The sequence below is a fragment of the Lissotriton helveticus genome, chromosome 9 (assembly GCF_964261635.1).
Source record: "Lissotriton helveticus chromosome 9, aLisHel1.1, whole genome shotgun sequence".
Taxonomy (NCBI): Eukaryota; Metazoa; Chordata; class Amphibia; order Caudata; family Salamandridae; genus Lissotriton; species Lissotriton helveticus.
In genome coordinates, this window is record NC_136070.1 from 1,238,133,347 (window position 1) to 1,238,150,470 (window position 17,124).

Genomic DNA, 17,124 nt, shown 5'->3' on the forward strand with positions numbered 1-17,124 from the left:
TCAATATCCTGTGATTCTGGGCAAATCACTTAATGTCCCCGTGCCTAACAAAATCGAAAGTGTCCTTGTGTAATGTAACTGACAATCATGTAAAGCGATCCAATACTTTAGGTTCGAGTTCGCTCTCTATTAAGTTGTAAAAGTAAAACAAGCATCAGACCCGTGTATAACTCACAACATCAGTAAGCGCCTAGAATCCCTGCTGTGTCTGCCACTGAGCTATCCAAGCAGTTGTGAGACATGCACCCCCTCGCATAATCAGTAACAAACAGAGGTGCTCAGCGGAAGGTGCCTCGGCTCTGTCAGCACGTCAGACGCATCTCATTGCCACCCTAGGGCCCCCACAGACGGCACAGAGTGTCCCCGGAATAAATGAAGCTCGGCTGACTCTAATAAGTGACATCGCGCCTCGAATCAAAAGACGTCATCTGGGCGCAGACGTGCTGCCGAGAGTTACCGTGTGGTTAGGCGGTGGCCAATGGGTGCGTTATTGGGTTGGGGGAGTCTCGGGTGATGGATCCTGTCAGAAATGGGGCAAGACACGCTGTGATATATGTATTTCATTCGCAGCCAGAGCTCTTTGCTGTATTATGTTCATCGCTCGCACCTCGTCCATGTGCCGCGAAGCTCGACGCTAGGCGCCAGATCTGGGGCTTGCATTCAGTGTGTGACGTTCCTTCTCTTTTCGCCAGGCTCAAGATGCTGAGATGGGCTGCCGGCTGAATAAGCCCCCCAAGCAGGAGGCCCCCGCCCGGGGAACATTTACTCCACCACGAAGAGGCCTCAGGTGGAAACCAAGACCGACGCGGTCTGCGAGTACCGCTTCGTGAACTTCACGACGCTAGACACCGGTGAGTGAGGGTTCTGGGTGGGGGAAGGGTGGGCTGCAAGGTGCACTCTCTTGGCTTCAGAAGTACTGGTCGACAGCCGACAGGAGTAAAGCACAATTCAGAAGTAAGGGGATGATGCAAATAGTTTTCTGCCAACTATGGGCTCTTGCGGAAGGGAGTGCCGCAGCCCCCGGCGGAGGGGAGCTTTCTCCATGGCATTCACTTTGAAGCTTGAGTGTAAGGCAGAGATGGAGGCCGAGGGAGTCTGCAGCAGGTAAGATTGTGTGGGTCTGGCTGGCCTGCTATGAATATGAACGCGTATCTTTATGTTAACAGACAGAGTGAGTAGGTGGAGCTTATCTTTATGGGGCCATGTGTTTAAAACACATGGCCCCATAAAGATAAGAATCCTTTTGCGACTGCAGTAAGTCAAGTGAGCCCGTCCAAGCAACTCAAACAGAGAAAACTGTACTTCACAAAGTGCTCTTTCCCAATGGCTGGCCACGGTTTAACATAAACGGTGACGCCGGCCAATGGGAAAGAGGGGCGGGGTTTAAAGCCCGCTAGTGAAAGCTCCTCAAAGTTATAATATCTTGCCAGTGAGACTGCGCATGCGCAGCCTACGCAGGCAAAACCTAAAAAGCAGGGTTCTACCATATGGTATAGGACCCCCTATTGTTATAACCGACTTAGCACAAGGTGCCTGCAACGGTGTTGGCAACACACACCCTGACTCCTATGCCTTCTTCCTGCCTGCTGGGTCTTCGCCTCCGTACGAAAGGTGATACGAACTTTCATAGGTTTCTCAACCTCACCTTTGTCTTGTTCCAGCACCAGGCGGCCATGGCTTGGAGACGCCCGGACCGCCTGAACTCCAACGCTGGCTCCGTGACCTGTTGACATGGACTCTAGACGAAGCTCACACCCTCCCATGACTCTGCATGTGTGGGATTTCCCAAGCTGGTGGCGAGTGCTGGGAGACTTTTCTACCTAATGTAGAAGCCAAATATGATGTGCCCACCTCCCTGAGCCTGCACTTACACACACACCACTCATGATGATGCCTGCTGACACACGAAAGGACGAGTGCCTCCCATACACTGCACGGACTACAAGTTCCCGCGGACATCCAATCAGTACATCATACACTCCCCAGCACTCATGACTGACCGTCCCAAATCTATTGCGTCTCCATCTCCTGTCCCCTCCTGGACCAAATCTCCCCCAGGCCACATGTGCCTGTTTATAGGTCGTATTTGTTCTCGACACTTGATGGGCGCCCCTCAGGGCTGTTCTTCATCCACTTCTCACATATGTCTTGAATCCTCACATCTTCGGTACAGCCTCATAAGCTTGTTATTATGTTATGACATATTTGACTGGTATAACTGTGTCTATTATTGCAATTTACATTGTTTGCCGCTGTTTTCATTAGACAACAAGTGGCTTTCACCTGAGCCGCATGTTGCAGCAATTCTCTGTCTGCAGCGGCTGTTTCACTTTATGCGTAAAATCTAAAAGTGACAAAAAAATGTTTTTGAAAAACATGATAGATACCTTGCAGCCTTTCATTTCACACTTCGTACAGCAAATCAGACAGTTCACTTTACAAAAACCTGGAACTCTGCAGTCAGAGAAGGAAAAGTAATTGTAAACATGAAGAGGAGTTGGCGTAACGGCTAGAGTGGTCGACCTCCAATCTGGGGAATCGGGTTTGAGTCTCGGCAAGGAGGTGCAACATCCTGTGATTCTCGGCAAATCACTTCATCTCCCTGTGCCTAACAAAAATTTATGTTTTCTCATGTAACGCAACTGATGCTTGTGTACAGCGCTCTGATACCCGATACCTTTGGGTCAAGTTTTCGCTATATAAAACTCTGTAAAAAAAATTTCGACTTCTGACTTCTATCTTTGAAACTAGAGCAAATGTGACAAGATAAGAACAAGATTTAAAGGCATCTTTATTACTTCTTAACTTTCTGACTGAACAGAACACCTGTTCTTTGCCAACTCGCCAGAATGGGGAAGTAGGTCCTAAATATAGCTCAACCTGATAAAATCTGACTCGTCATAGCAAGAGGGCAAGCAGATTTTTCGAGGCCTGATTGTACATGGTGTATTCTTGTTCTAAATATCCAGAATAACTGCTATGTTCAGAAGCAAAGTGGTGGGCATCTTAGAATTATAAAATAATGATACACTATGCTCAATACCATTCTGAGACATCGGCTCAGTAAACATAGCACTGTGAGGCCATTTTCAGATGCTGAAGTGCAGAGCGTATCACTATAGTACTGAGTCAAGATGGCCTAAACAATACTTCTCAACATGGTGGCCATATTGAAATGGTAAAACAATGATACACCATACAATTCCAGAAATTCTGCACTAAAAAATAGTGGCCGGGCAGAATTTAACACAAAGCAGATGAAATGAGTGGCAAGCGTAGGAGCATCTTGGGAGCTTCAGGATATCCTAAAAAACACAGAGAATGATAGAAAAGGAAGGAGAAGTGTAAAAGAAAAAAATAGAAAACTAAAGGACTGGCCAACATCCCAGTCACTCGACCACATCAATTTTCAGATGGCTGTGGCAGAAATGAGCTAACCCATTGTCCCATGCAGAATGATGCCTTAGGGAGAAGCTGAATCTGAATGAGTCTTGAACAGACAGAAGGAAGGCACAAAAACCCTGTATATATGTACAGTGTTTTTTATAACAAGAATCGGTCTACCAGTCCCTCCTAAGAGGATGTAACAAGGTTTATCCTAGTGCAGATCTTCTATCCCCAAGGTTTGTTAAATGTAGTAACCAACACCAAAATCCTCCCTTACTACAGTAATGCATGTATCAAAATGTCTGTGTATAGGTACGAACACAGTTTATTTTCAATCCACCCTTAAAGGCCTATTTACTTTAACATGCAATTTTCACAATAAATAAACTGCTTTTCTTGTGATTTTTCATAATAATCAAATCAGTCCTACGATATTGGGCATAACTTGACAAAATAAACCATTCAGGCCTATAGCCTTTATTGTTTGCTCATAGCCATAACTAACTCAGACCCACTGTACTGAGCTTTACCTTTTCCACAATACAGTCATAAAATTACAAATATGTACAAAATTACAGCTGCTAAAACAATACACAACCTCCCTAAAATGACATAACAAGGATTATCGAAGCGCAAATCTATTCCCAGGACTTGTCACGGGCAGTACCAAGCAAAAACCAAACCCTGGCCACTATAGTGAGATTCCTTGTAGCAAAATACTTGTCAACCATCTTTAACTCAGTGTAATGACAATCCACCATTTCAGGCCTATTGGTTTATATCATTTTCACTATAAATAAATTGGGTTTACTGTCTTGGTCATAACTTTTCACAATAAACAGATAAGTTGTATGGCAACTAGCATTATTTTCTAAATTAACCAATGAGGCCTATAACCTGCTTGCTGGCTTATATCCATCACCAACTCAGGGCTACTTTACCGATCATAAATTTTATTGAAAGGCATCCATTAGGCAAACATGAAAATTGCAAATGTGTATAAAGTTACAGTGGGCAAAAGAATATAGTTTCTGGTATAAAGCATTTCTGACAGACAGATCTTTTCAGGTAGCTATCCCCCCATTCCTCTCAAAAAAGAGTAACATAATGCAGGGAGTACCCCAGGGTTCAGCGCTCAGCCCCACACTCTTTAATTTATATGTCCAACCACTAGCTGAGGTCGCCAAGGAGTGGGACCTGTCCATCGTCTCATATGCTGACGATACTCAGCTGGTGGTGACATTGAGTGATGATAACGGAGCAGGAGCGCTGAATTTTAAACATGGCCTCGCTGCAGTAACTGAATGGTTGACGGCCAATTATTTACAACTTAATGCAGACAAAACGGAGGTGCTAATAGTAGGAAAAGATACCAAAGCCTGGGGAAAGGAATGGTGGCCGGAGATTCTTGGCCCTCCCCCTGACCCCAAAACAGAGGTAAAGAACTTGGGGGGTGTGGTTCGACTCAGCCTTGAGCTTTGTCGGCCACACCAAAAAAATTGCTGCCACTAGTTTTGGTATCCTGCGTAACCTGCGACCTATACTAAAATTTTTTGACCCCTCCACACGTCAGTTGATTATCCAAGCCACAATCCTGTCTCGCATAGATTATGCCAATTCCTTACTCCTGGGAGCTAATCAAGCGGAAAAAAAAACGTCTGCAGCATGTCCAAAACGCGGCAGCACGGGTACTAACAGGGCTTCCCCGGTTTGAGTCCGTAACCAACACTCTGGTAAAATTGCACTGGCTACCGGTGGAAAAAAGAATCAATTTTAAGGCCCTCTGCTTGGCCTTTAAGATCCTAAAAAAATCTTCACCCCCCATGTTATGTCATCTTATAACACATTACACTCCTAATAGACCCCTCAGATCAGAAGGACAAAACTTGGCCACGATTCCTCGTGTAAGACTCGCCCGCACGGGCGGACGTTCCTTCCAATATATGGCTGCTAAACTATGGAACGCACTACCACTGTGGATTCGAAGCATAAATGACCTTTTATCCTTTAGAAAGGCAATTAAGACCTACTTGTTCTGCTAAGCTGACCCTAAAGCTTGTGGTATGTTGCGCTCTCTCCTGTCTGGTCCAGCGCCGGGACGCCCCTTCGCTGGGGTAGCCGTTGCGCTATATAAGCAGCTGTAACATAACATAACATAATTAAACCCCAGAGGCTTATCTGAGGGGTTTACTAAGACCCTTGCTTACAAATCAATCTGTGAGATTACATCTAACAAAAAAAAAAAGACTACAGCCTTCAAGATAGTGTCATAGAATCCAGCCTTAAACCTTAATTGATTTTAATAAATTGATTGCACAACAAATAAGTTAGGACTATTATCATTGTTGTCACTTTCCATTATAAACACATCAGACCTAACCTATGGCATTTTGCATAACATTTCCTACTGCACCAATCAAGCACATAGCATTTATTATTGGCATTATATTAAACCAACTGAGGTCTCCATCATTGGATATAAGCAGTGGCGGCTGGTGACATTTGAAAGTGGTGGGGCGGAAACTGATAATCATACTGCGCCGTAGCGAGCGAGCGTAGCGAGCGAGCCCGAACCCCCTAAGGAGGGTTCGGGGGGATTCCCCCCCGAGAAAATTTTGAAAAAATAGTGGGAACATTTTGCATTTTCAAGCAAATTTGAGTAAGCAGGAAGGTTAATAAAGCAATTGTGAGAGTGCAGGTATTACATTATTAAAGAGCTGTCATATAACATAGGTAGCTGCTTATTCAGTATAACCACAGAGCTTCATAACAGACTCCTGCAGCGCTTAGGAGAAAAACGGCCCGAGGCGCTGGTCTGTGACCGAATCAGGGAGGGTGCGGGCCCGGGGCTTGAGACACACTCGTGAGAAGGGGGGTACGCACTCGCAGTCCTTCAGGAAGAAGGACCGTCAGGCGAGAAGAGGGTGCGAATGCATGGGTGAAATATGTGAGAGCATGTCTCCTGTCCCGGGACTATATATGAGACAGCATGAACCCACACAGTATATGAGACAGCATGAACCCGCCCTACACCCCAAGACCAGGGCTGTTCTGAAGGGATCAGGGCAATGCAACTAAGGGCCAATAGATGTTGGGACCTATGCCTAGGATGTGGCAGAATGTTAACTTGCCCCAACTGCCTGACAAGTTAGTGGGAAACTGAGAATTCAATGCAGGTCTCTTAATGAGGCCGATTGCTTTTTTACAGGTTTAACGGTAACCTTCCTACCCGTCGATGCCCTGCAGTTAAAAGGCTGTGCAGTAAAAAGTAACAAAATATTTTAGCTTTTAATTATTCATCCAAGGTTCAGGACAATCCCCAGTTGGCAGCATTGGCATAGGCACAAATAAATATCTAGCCAACACTCAATACACTGCAGACTTGTAGCCTAGCGAAAAGCAACAGACATGCTGGTTGTTACGTAGGTAGTGTTTTCAAGTAGGCATACTACTCAGAAAATTCCCAACCTAGAGCGCAGGAACGAAACTGTTTGCAAGATTTCCTGTCCCATCTAGCATAGATGGACAAGATACAGAGATTAAAGGCGAGCTCTTGTAAACCGTTCAAAAAACATTTCTAAAGACTCGCATAAGCAAAGAAGCAAATCTTAATACCAACTCTGCATATTAACACGTTAACAGTCCCTTCCAGGCTTAAATCTAGCCAGGATGGGCATGGGGAAAAGGAGGAGCTGGGCAGATAAATCTGCAACCTTCTAAGTGTAAAAATCAGTCTTCCTGAAGTGAAACCAGTTTTAGTGCAGACCTCAACATTGCCCAGTGTTACCTACAAGTGCTACAGGTTGCCTTTTTAAGATTGGAAAAATCCTTTGAACTCAATGATAACCAGCACCCTCACCCCCACAAACAACCAGAGAAATCTAGTCTCCCTAACCCTATTTCAAAACCAAGACAAACACATCCACTTCCACGTTCACATGTTGAGTTGAAGATGAAAGAGCTGTAGATACTGGAAGCCGCACATATCACCAGTGAGTGAAATGTCCTTTGAGAAAGCGAAGAAACAGGCATGTGAGAGTCTTCGTGAACGAAGAGACCCTCAAAAAGACCAATAAGGAGAGCACCACCATCTCACCACAGAATTCATCATGGCAAACTTTAATAGAGCCCTTGTATGGTAGGCAATGTTCCCTCTAATTTTTTTCCTCTGTGTGCGGCAGCGTGAGGTCTCTGTGCGCTCCAGCCACAGCAATGTGCGCCAAGAACCCAACCGCATGTGTGGGTGCAGCGACACACATTACCCAGATTAAAAATAAATTAAAGGAGAATGCTATTTGCAATAATCTGTTTAAGTATTATTCAAGGTCATCAGGGCAAGACTCTGCAGAACAGAGCTGGCTCTACCAAGGCGGGGGTTACTCCACTCTTTAAAACTGATAATCATGAGTTCACTTATCCGCTCTGAAGATGGTTTCTTGGATACGCAGGGGGGGAATGTACATAGATGTCCACCATGTGTGCATTCAGAGTCACTAATATATGTTAGTGATTCTGAAAGCATGTGTGGTGCTTTTAGGCTTGCTCAGGGTTTTAAGTGGGAAGAAAAAACTGGGGGGTCTCTCAAAGGGGCGTGCTTGATGTAATTGAGGGCATGGCGTAAAAACACGTAAGCTAAAAATCTCTGCTTAGTATAGTGAGCCCCCGACCGTTATTGTGCTGCCTCTGTCATTGCATCCAGATATATAACACAATAAGTAACATTATACCTACAAAAACCCAGGACTATTGACTTTGTCAATGGTTGTTAGTTGCAAAGGATAAATAAGCAACAACTACAGCTTTGTTGAATATATTGAAAATGCCTCAGTTCTGAAATGAGCTTTAAAAAGTCCTCTGAAGTTACAACAAAGGCTTTCAGCAGTTGAGATTTTTTTTTTACCCTAAGGGTGAGGGCAAAAATAAGGAGCCTGATTGGGACCTGTCTTAAAACGAAGCATCAGCAGGACCCAGTCCACTTAAAGCCCTGGGCTTGCTGCATGCTTTTTGTTAATAGAGCATGGCTGCGGGAAGATTGTGTGCATTTTTGAAAGTTTTCATGTTAATTGCAGCAATTAACATGAAAACTTTCAAAAACGTACACAATCTTCCCGCAGCCACGCTCTATTAACAAAAAACATGCAGCAAGTCTAGAAGCAGGATGTGTGCTTTCAGAATCACTAACATTTATTAGTGATTGTAAAAGCACACGTTATGTTTTTAGGCTTGCTGCATACCTTTAGTTAATAGAGGGCGGTAGAGCACATGCCTTTTGGAAAGTGTTCATGTTAATTGCAGAGCCCGACACACTTATACACGGGGCTGCATTTAACATCAAAACTTTCAAAAAGTCACACAATCTGCCGCGCTCTATAACTCGCACCAAGGATACAGAGAAGAATACCCAGCGTGAGACAACTCATGAAAGTTCGTTCTGACAAAAACAAGAAAGCTGCTAGATTTAACATAGAAATGCATGTTTAATCCATCAACCCCCGTATCTAAGAGAAACCCTTCCAGCAAGCCTGTTTTTTAAATTGAAAATGGTCAGGTCGGGGTTCAAACGCCCCCAGGCTGCCTGTTTTTATCGTATTTCACATTTTCATCTATTTAAATAGCACAATTGTTAGCCACACAAAGCGCCTATGTACGCTCTGTATAAGAACACCCGAAGTGTATAAAGCAGTGCCAGTCGTAAATAAGAGGGGGGGTGCAAATGGAGTATGGGGGTGTGGGAAGAATAATGCAAATAATGGCATGCACCATCGTTCCAGCGTGAACGTGGCCCTGTTGCTATCTTTGCTCTCAATGATTTCGGATGTATCGGGAAAGGTTGCAGGTAAACGGTATGTTAGTGCCTGACACCAGAACTTCCGAAGTCCTGGAGACGATGTGAACGAGAAGCAACGGCTGTCTCAGCGCAGTGAGCAAGTGGACATGCCATTAAATATGATAAACCTACACCTGCTTTTTCGCCTACTTGCTGCATGCTTTCTGCAGGGTCATGCAAGGACATGGCATAGTTTGCATAATTCTGTCATTTTTCCATGATTGCCCGTTGTTACTATTGTGCAGCTCATCTGTTCCCATTCCGGCCCTGGCTCTATTAACAAAAGGTGTGCAGCATGCCTAAATGTGCTTTACACGTCTTTCTTTTGTGCTGGTTGCATGTCTTAATAGACCACGGCTACGAGCTGTCTGTTGACCATTGTGAAAATATTCCTGTTAATTGTAGCACCGTCGTGCGCTGCAATTAACTTAAATATTTTCACAATGGCCCACAATAAGCCCGCAACCGCGCTCCTTTAAGAGAAGATATGCAGAAAGCCCAAAAGAAAGACGTGTAAAGCACACGTCGAGCTTTTGGACTTTCTGCATATCTTCTCTTAAAGGAGCGCGGTTGCGGGCTGATTGTGGGCCATTGTGAAAATATTTAAGTTAATTGCAGCGCACGACGGTGCTACAATTAACAGCAATATTTTCACAATGGTCAACAGACAGCCCCCAGCTGCGCTCCATTAAGAAGGAAAACGCGCAGCAAGCACAGGAGCCACCACCAGCCGGAAATGAAAAAGATTTGCGCAGCTCCTGTTCTGAAAGCAGCAGGCGCAAATGTTCTCCTAAAATGTGCTGTGGATGCGCGCTCCACACGCACCACTGCGCTCTCGGGGGATTAGACGTGGGCGCCCGCGCAGGCGCGCACGTTAGTGGGAACACTGATGGTAGGTAGACAATGATGTATGTTTGTTGATGCTGCGGGTCACCGAACTCCGCCCTTTACGTGTGTTTAAAAATAACTTTAATAGAGCCGGGTTGCACATAAATGGAGGCCATTATCAAACAGAGCTTCATAGAAAGCTGCCGTACATTATAACCTGTTCTCATCCATGTACGTGGGACTGGTGGAATACGAAAGGAGAACATTCGGGCCACTATCTGCAGGCGAGGTCTTCCAAAACACCGTGTGGGAGAGATGCTCCCAGAATCTGCAATGCATGTCTGTGATGTTCTCAAATATATGATACAAAAACATCATTGCACATCACAAAAAGTCTCTTTCAATCATTTGCTGTAAGCACGCATAGACCCGATTTCTTTGTCCAAAGGAATCACGTAGTGTATACAAAATCCAAATTTCTTTTTAAAACACAGTTCTTGACAGCCGACGCGCGTTTCGCCCCCTATGGGCTTTCTCAAGGCAAATCTCCAATTTTGTACGATACTTTATCTTCCAATACTTGCGTATTACACGCTCCCTTTAAAGGGCGTCCGCCCAATATATATCATCCAAATGTAGTAGCACCCTATCAGAGGTTGCAGTTGTCTTCACTTGTTTTCAATGTGGAACCATGATAAGTTCCAACATAAATTCCAAAGACTGTCTTGCACCGAAATCGCGTTCAAAACCAGGTTCTCAAATATACCCTTCCCCTGCCCTCACTGAGAGGATCTGAACTCTGACCTCCAGTCCATCCATGGTAACCACAGCCTCCAATCCATTCTCGGACCGCCGACCTGCCAGACACATCCAGAACCTAATCTATCCATTCTAGTGCTCCCCGACCCCGTGCCACCCTCGGACTCACTTCGGTCCCCAGACCTCAGTCTCAGACCGCATAGGAAACCAAAGTAGGGAGTCATGCCTGACATATAGGCTTGACTCTGACTCGGCCCAGCCCCCAAACGAATATAGCCCAGTCGATGTACGTGACGCACGATGCATTTGCAAACAGATCAGCCCACCTCTGTCCCTAAGTGCGTAGACTGTAGACACCGCGGCCCACTCGGCCACGCCATTCCTTACTGCCTTCAAGAGCTCAGTACGATTTTTAGAACCATTTAATGCAGAACAGTTAACCAACCGGTCCCAGGCCCAACGCTAAACCTAAATATCCTCCTCTGTACGCACTCACAGTCAGGAAGTTCACTTACAAATTCCAAAGCCGCTTTTAGGTGAAGCTGCTTGGAACCAGAAGCAAGCAACTTAAGTGCGAAAAACTTACGTGGACGCGAAAGCAGCACACAAGGAGGGAGCATGTCTGAGGACCCTACTCCCTCAAGACAGCGGAGAGGACAGCAACAAATATGCATGTGGTGTCTAAAAAATAGAGACAAGCTGCATGACGCCATCAGCAATGGTGCCAATGGTCCTGGTGCAATCAAGGAAAACTACCCATTTGGCTGCAAGTGGGCAGTAAAAGTAAACAACTATCAGGGCATAGGCCGCTCAAGCCCATGGGCACCCCTGTCACTACACCAAAGGCAGCTATGCCCCTGGTCCCCCTAAAAAGCCTGTGACACAATGTATAATCAGAGCCACGGGAATTATGCGGCAGGGAAGGACCAAATTTTGCGGCAAGAAAACGCAAATGATGTGGTTTAATGTGGCACATTTTACGATCATAATACTGCATGTTTTTGTCATCTTTGCACTTGTTAACACTTCCTGGGCATTGCTTGACCCTCATTAGCACCGGTTTAACACAAAAATATAGCAATAAGCAACAAAATGGTGACCAATCAAGCTTTACAGAGGGCCTTCCACGGAGGGGCAGCACGTGTTGCTGCGTCTTTAGTAACTTTTGAACCCTTTGAGATAGAAATGAACCTTTTTTTATTACAATCTGAAGATTATGCAGAAGACGATGGATTATGTGGCAGATGCGGCAAATGCATACTTAAGCGAAAAACCAGTCCTGTCAAGTATCACGCATAAGGTGTGACTCTTACGCATTTCAGCGTGGTGTTCCGCAACACCGCACTGAAATGTATTGTCACGCATTTTTATTGCTATTCTGAAACTCGCCTAGCTGCCAAGGTTTCAGATTGCTATGTGTGACATTTTCATAATTTCAGTGTAATTATGAGTGACATTTCAACAACGATGAGTGACACTTTCTCATGAGCAAAATCAAGCAATGTAATCGTGCTATTTTCTTGCACAAACCACACAGGACTCAGGGTAACTTCTCCAATAGGCATAAATAACTTGTTTACCCATAAAAAGCAGGCTAAGAACCAATAGCAAAAACAATAAATGTATGCCCAAGTGGAGCCAATCACCCTTTTTGCTTCTTTCCACATAAGAGCCCTGCTTTTTGCACAGCACGCCCCACACAGCGCAACCCGTGGACTCCAACATGGAAGTGCAGCCACAATCACAACGGACCGCCATACTCCATCACATCATCCTAGCTGCTTTGATGTGGACAGCACCACAGCTGACCAACTCATAGCAACTCGGCGTCAGCTTTCATGAGGGAAGCTCCACTCACCACAGAAACTCACAGCTATCTGCAAAGAAAACAACGGTAGCCCATAAGGCTCTGCCACCATGTACAAAATAAGGTATCGTTGAGAAAAGGTAAATAAGGAGGAGGTTGTAACAACTAACAGCACTGGTGACCCCGCTGTTTAAAATCAAACAACCATTTGCAAACTGTGTAATTACTTTTTGTTTCATGTGCACAGTTGATGTCGTTCTGTCAAAGTACTAGTAATCTAACAGTATCAATAAAAACAGCACATAAAATAACTTTCACAATTTTAACGTGATAACTTGCCTCAGATAAGGGGTTAATAATGTGGCTGTCAGGCATGTTAAAATGAGCACAGCCTTATGATGTAATCTTGCTCTATTTGGATAGGAAAAAACAACAAAGGGCTGCTTCAAACAAGAAGAAATAACTGATTAAAGCAACCCTTTTAGCCGGGGGAAAAAAAAAGTGCATCTTTTATTCACTAACATGTAACATTCAATAAAATAAAAATCCACAGTGCTCGCCTACAGCTGAGCACTTCGTGTTCCATGGCTAGTTGGGTTAAGAGCCCTTTATTTCAGCTCCAGACCGACTCTCGTCTCTTGCATGAAATGCCCTTCCCCTTAGTAATCACTGCATAAGGATGGCTCACAGGGCAGAAGAAAAACGACTGTCTCCAGGCTATTAGTACGGTATAATTAGGTTTGGTCGTGGTATTTGAAACCTTTCCTGCATAACAGAAAACTACGTGTAAAGTTTAGCTACTTGCCATGGTCAACGTCACGTCGTGGCACATGCAGTCTCGCTTTGGTTACAGCCTACGGCCGCCCGTCAGCCTCGCCTGTGTTCATGCCAGGGATTCTGAGCTACTAGTATTAACACAAACGACGGGGCCGCATAATTACATGATAGCAGTGGCCCTGTATAATGCTGCTCTTGACGATTCCGGGTTCTTACTCTGTGTATACCGACGAATCTTTGTAGACTTTCAGGCCCAAGGAGCATTTCATATTGCAATGATGCATGCCCGGTCCGATCAAAAGGGGATTTGTATTATTAGCCCCTGCTCCAAAATGCAGCATGCTGTTCTCTGAGAAGCCAGAGTTCGCTGATGTGTGGAATGATTAAAATAAAGATTCACACCCATGGAGGAATGAAATCCAGTAAATGCAGAAAGAATGTGAGTCCTATCACCAGTCGCCAGGAGTACCCCACTTACCTCGCTTTTGTTACTATAGTGGCCTTCCTTCAGGTTCAGCTGTAAACCATCTTTCCTTGTGTGAGTGCGCAGCGACGCTCATATAAGTGTGCGTGTTGTGCGTTGTAAGTCTGCGCGCGGTGTGTGGGCATGTTTTTAATAATGCCGGTGGCAGCCGCCCTTTGCAGGTGGGTTCAATCCTGTTTCTCACACATGGGTGGCAGAGGGTTGTTAAGCGCTGGGGCCGGGGCATTTGAATTTCGGAGCGGGATTTGTGTGTGAACTCTCTGAGACAGAAAGAGCAGAGGCTGAGGCCGGGCTACACGCTGGGCCATTGAGCGGCGGCTGGTGTGCCAGCCGTGCAGGAGCGGTGCTATACTGGCCGGCCCCGGACAGGGCACCGCAGATTATGGCTTTCAGACTGCTTTCGCGCGTGCCCATGCCTGGAGCGGTGGAACCCCACAGAAAGGCTTCTTGTAATCAGAGCCCACATATACCCATGTCGAGGCCAGACTAGTAGTGTGAGTGACACACGACACACCACGCACACCGACACACTTCTGGACTGTCTGTACAGGATTACTGTTGTACCCTAAATAAAACTTACTTTTTATGAGGTGACGTGACGTGACTCACTCGACAGTCTCGACTGACTGTGTGGAGACAGTACTGCAGCAGGCACACACGACTCACGAGTAGGGTACGTACATACATGAAGACAGAGTACTTCTACACACTCTCCTCTCGACTCTCTCAGTCCTCGTCGTGTGCTGTTTTGGCACGCCAGGCGCGGTGACGTGCATACGGCGCAGCATTACCAGCGCCACTACAAAAGGATTGGCTAAAGAGCAGGGTAAATACTGCCCATTATGAGACCCGGGAGAGCCGGGTCCCTGCCTGTTTGTGTGCTGTAGGGGAGGAGGAGGGGGGAAGGTACTACTGGGTGTGCGCATGCGTGGGCCAGTCAAATAAATGACTAGCCCAAAATGCGCACACACACACAGTCAGTGCCTGCTGCGCTACCTATGGCTGCGCTGTCACTCATTGCCGCAGCCCCGCCCCCACTGCCTTCCGCGATTCCGAATCTGTCAGGCTTGTCCCGCTAACTCTCCCTGCCGCACACAGTACTGCGAGTGCGCTTAGTGAAGCGCAGATAAATTATTTTTGAAGCCTATAGTATTTACTACTTCCTGCAGCGTGCGGTCGTCCATGGTTAGTGGGGCAACGCCCCAACGCCCCTAATGGACGCACCGCCACTGGATATAAGCTGCCAACCATATGGCACACACATAAAATTACAAATACATACTGAATTTTATTTGGCCAAAAAAATACAGCCCCTCTGAAAAGGGCAAAGCAAGGATTATTACATTGCCCATCTTCGACTCCAAGTGTTCGTCAGAGGCGTAACTAGTAATCTATGAGAGTTTCTGTGATAAAATATATGTCTACAGCATTTAACCTAATGTTCACACAATATAGAAACACTGAACCATAAGCAATTTTAAAAAATAGTACATTTTTAGCATGTTTCTGGGTTTTCTCGCCCACCATAGTTGCAGTAGTGACAGGGTAGCATTGTATGTGTTTAGTGTAATGACAGAGTTGTTCGGTGTAGGGTTTAGTGATGGCTCCTAATGGCCTAGCAGGAAGACAACTATGGGTTCTTATTGACCTAGACTACCTGCTTCACGTGTTGCCTGATGCCTTTTAGTTATGATTTACCTCGTTGACACGGGTCTTCCTGGCATGCAACATTACTGAAACTACAGATCATCATTGATGAGATTTCAACAAGGCACTTGTAAGGGCACTGGCTGGAACAGCAAGCTGTGCTTGAGGCCAGAAATGAGGTGTAGTGAAAGAGCTTCTTGTGAAGGCGACAGCATTGCAGTAGCAGAGGGGATAGTCTTGGTACAAGTTAGGACCACATGTTCCAGACCTGGGTTTGACTTTACTTAATACACCTCTGAGCAAGTTTGCTGATGAACTTTAAAGAGAGGACCTAAATACAATTATTTGTGGCTGTCCCTAGTGAAGTGGGCGTATTGTGAAGTTACCTGGGATGCCGAGCATTTACCAGGACTTCAGTGTGTCTGGGTGCGGAGAGACAAGTCGTGTAATTTCTTGTGATCATGGGACAGGGTAAAGTGTCACACGATATCACCATTCTGCTAATTATTAATACCTGAAATAGCCTCTCTGTTAGCTCACAGAATCCTGTCAAGGGTGCAACTGTAATGTCACCAGCCTACCCACCCACCTGTACCACTGTCTGAGGGGGTGGAAAGTCCCTGTCACTCCTGGTATCCATGGGGGCCTATGTGTGTGTGTGTGTGTGTGTGTGTGTGTGTGGGGGGGTCGTTTCCTCTCTGCGGACAGGGCGCCCCCAGTCTCGCCGTCTTTCAGGAGTTGGGAAATGCACATTCCAACCTCGGTCATGCAGATGACGTTTGAAGACAGTACTCCTTGTAGACAGAGTGACTGCCCACCCCCTGTCATCCAATGTAAATACCGCCGCAGACACTGCACAAACCTCAGTTACAGGGAGCTGTAAGCTGCTGCCTTGTTTACACGTGAGGTGCGACCCTGCTCCCAGCTACGATCCAGTACCTGAGCCTCTCCGGGGCGCCCCTCTCACGGCCAGTCTTCGCCCTCCATACACAGCAGCGGGAGCAGGAAAAACCAACACCATCCGCCAGAGCTCAGCGGGTGATCGATAGCTCGGCGCTCAACAGCAGCAAAACAGCTCGGCGATCTACTCTACAACCTTCGACACTCCACCTAACTGGTTTTAGTCCACCCTTTGTGTCAATGACATGGTCGTAGGAGTTTAGTTTTGTAATCTTCTCGAATCCCGACTAGTTATAGACGTGACCAAGTGCAGGCTTTCGATTTTCGGACATAACAGCTACTTATTTAAATCACATTTTTAGGTAAAATGTGGAAAGAGAACTACACGTACAAAGTTGCATTTTTTTTATTGAGAATTAAAATATATAAATGCATGTTTAGTGAACGGCATATTAATTATGTAGTTTAGTTTGAAAAAAAATAGATTTCAACGACATAATACTGAATTGTTGACTCCTAAGACCGAACCGTTAACCATTTGAAGATGGCAAACGAGCAATACAACGACATCTAAGTGGGCATGCTCCAGTCGATCGTTTTCTCAAATGGGCTGTTCATAGTATCCACCTACTTTGACAGTATGCATAAAATTAAATGTACTGCGCATGTCCGGTCTAGGTAGGCGGAGCGGACGCCCATGTTCAAGTC

The 17,124-nt window shown here is 45.7% G+C and overlaps 1 protein-coding gene across 2 annotated transcripts in view; it reads right to left on the minus strand.

Moving 5' to 3' along the window:
- TPRA1 (transmembrane protein adipocyte associated 1) overlaps positions 1 to 16,619 on the minus strand; it is a 128,427-nt gene extending 111,808 nt beyond the window's left edge. The window contains exon 1 of one of the 2 annotated variants that reach the window (XM_078661732.1): positions 16,456 to 16,619. The gene's annotated coding sequence lies outside the window, so the exon portion shown is untranslated. Of the gene's footprint in view, positions 1 to 16,378 lie in introns of both variants that reach the window. The other variant, XM_078661733.1, reaches the window with a different exon arrangement.
- Between the last annotated feature and the right edge of the window lie 505 nt (positions 16,620 to 17,124).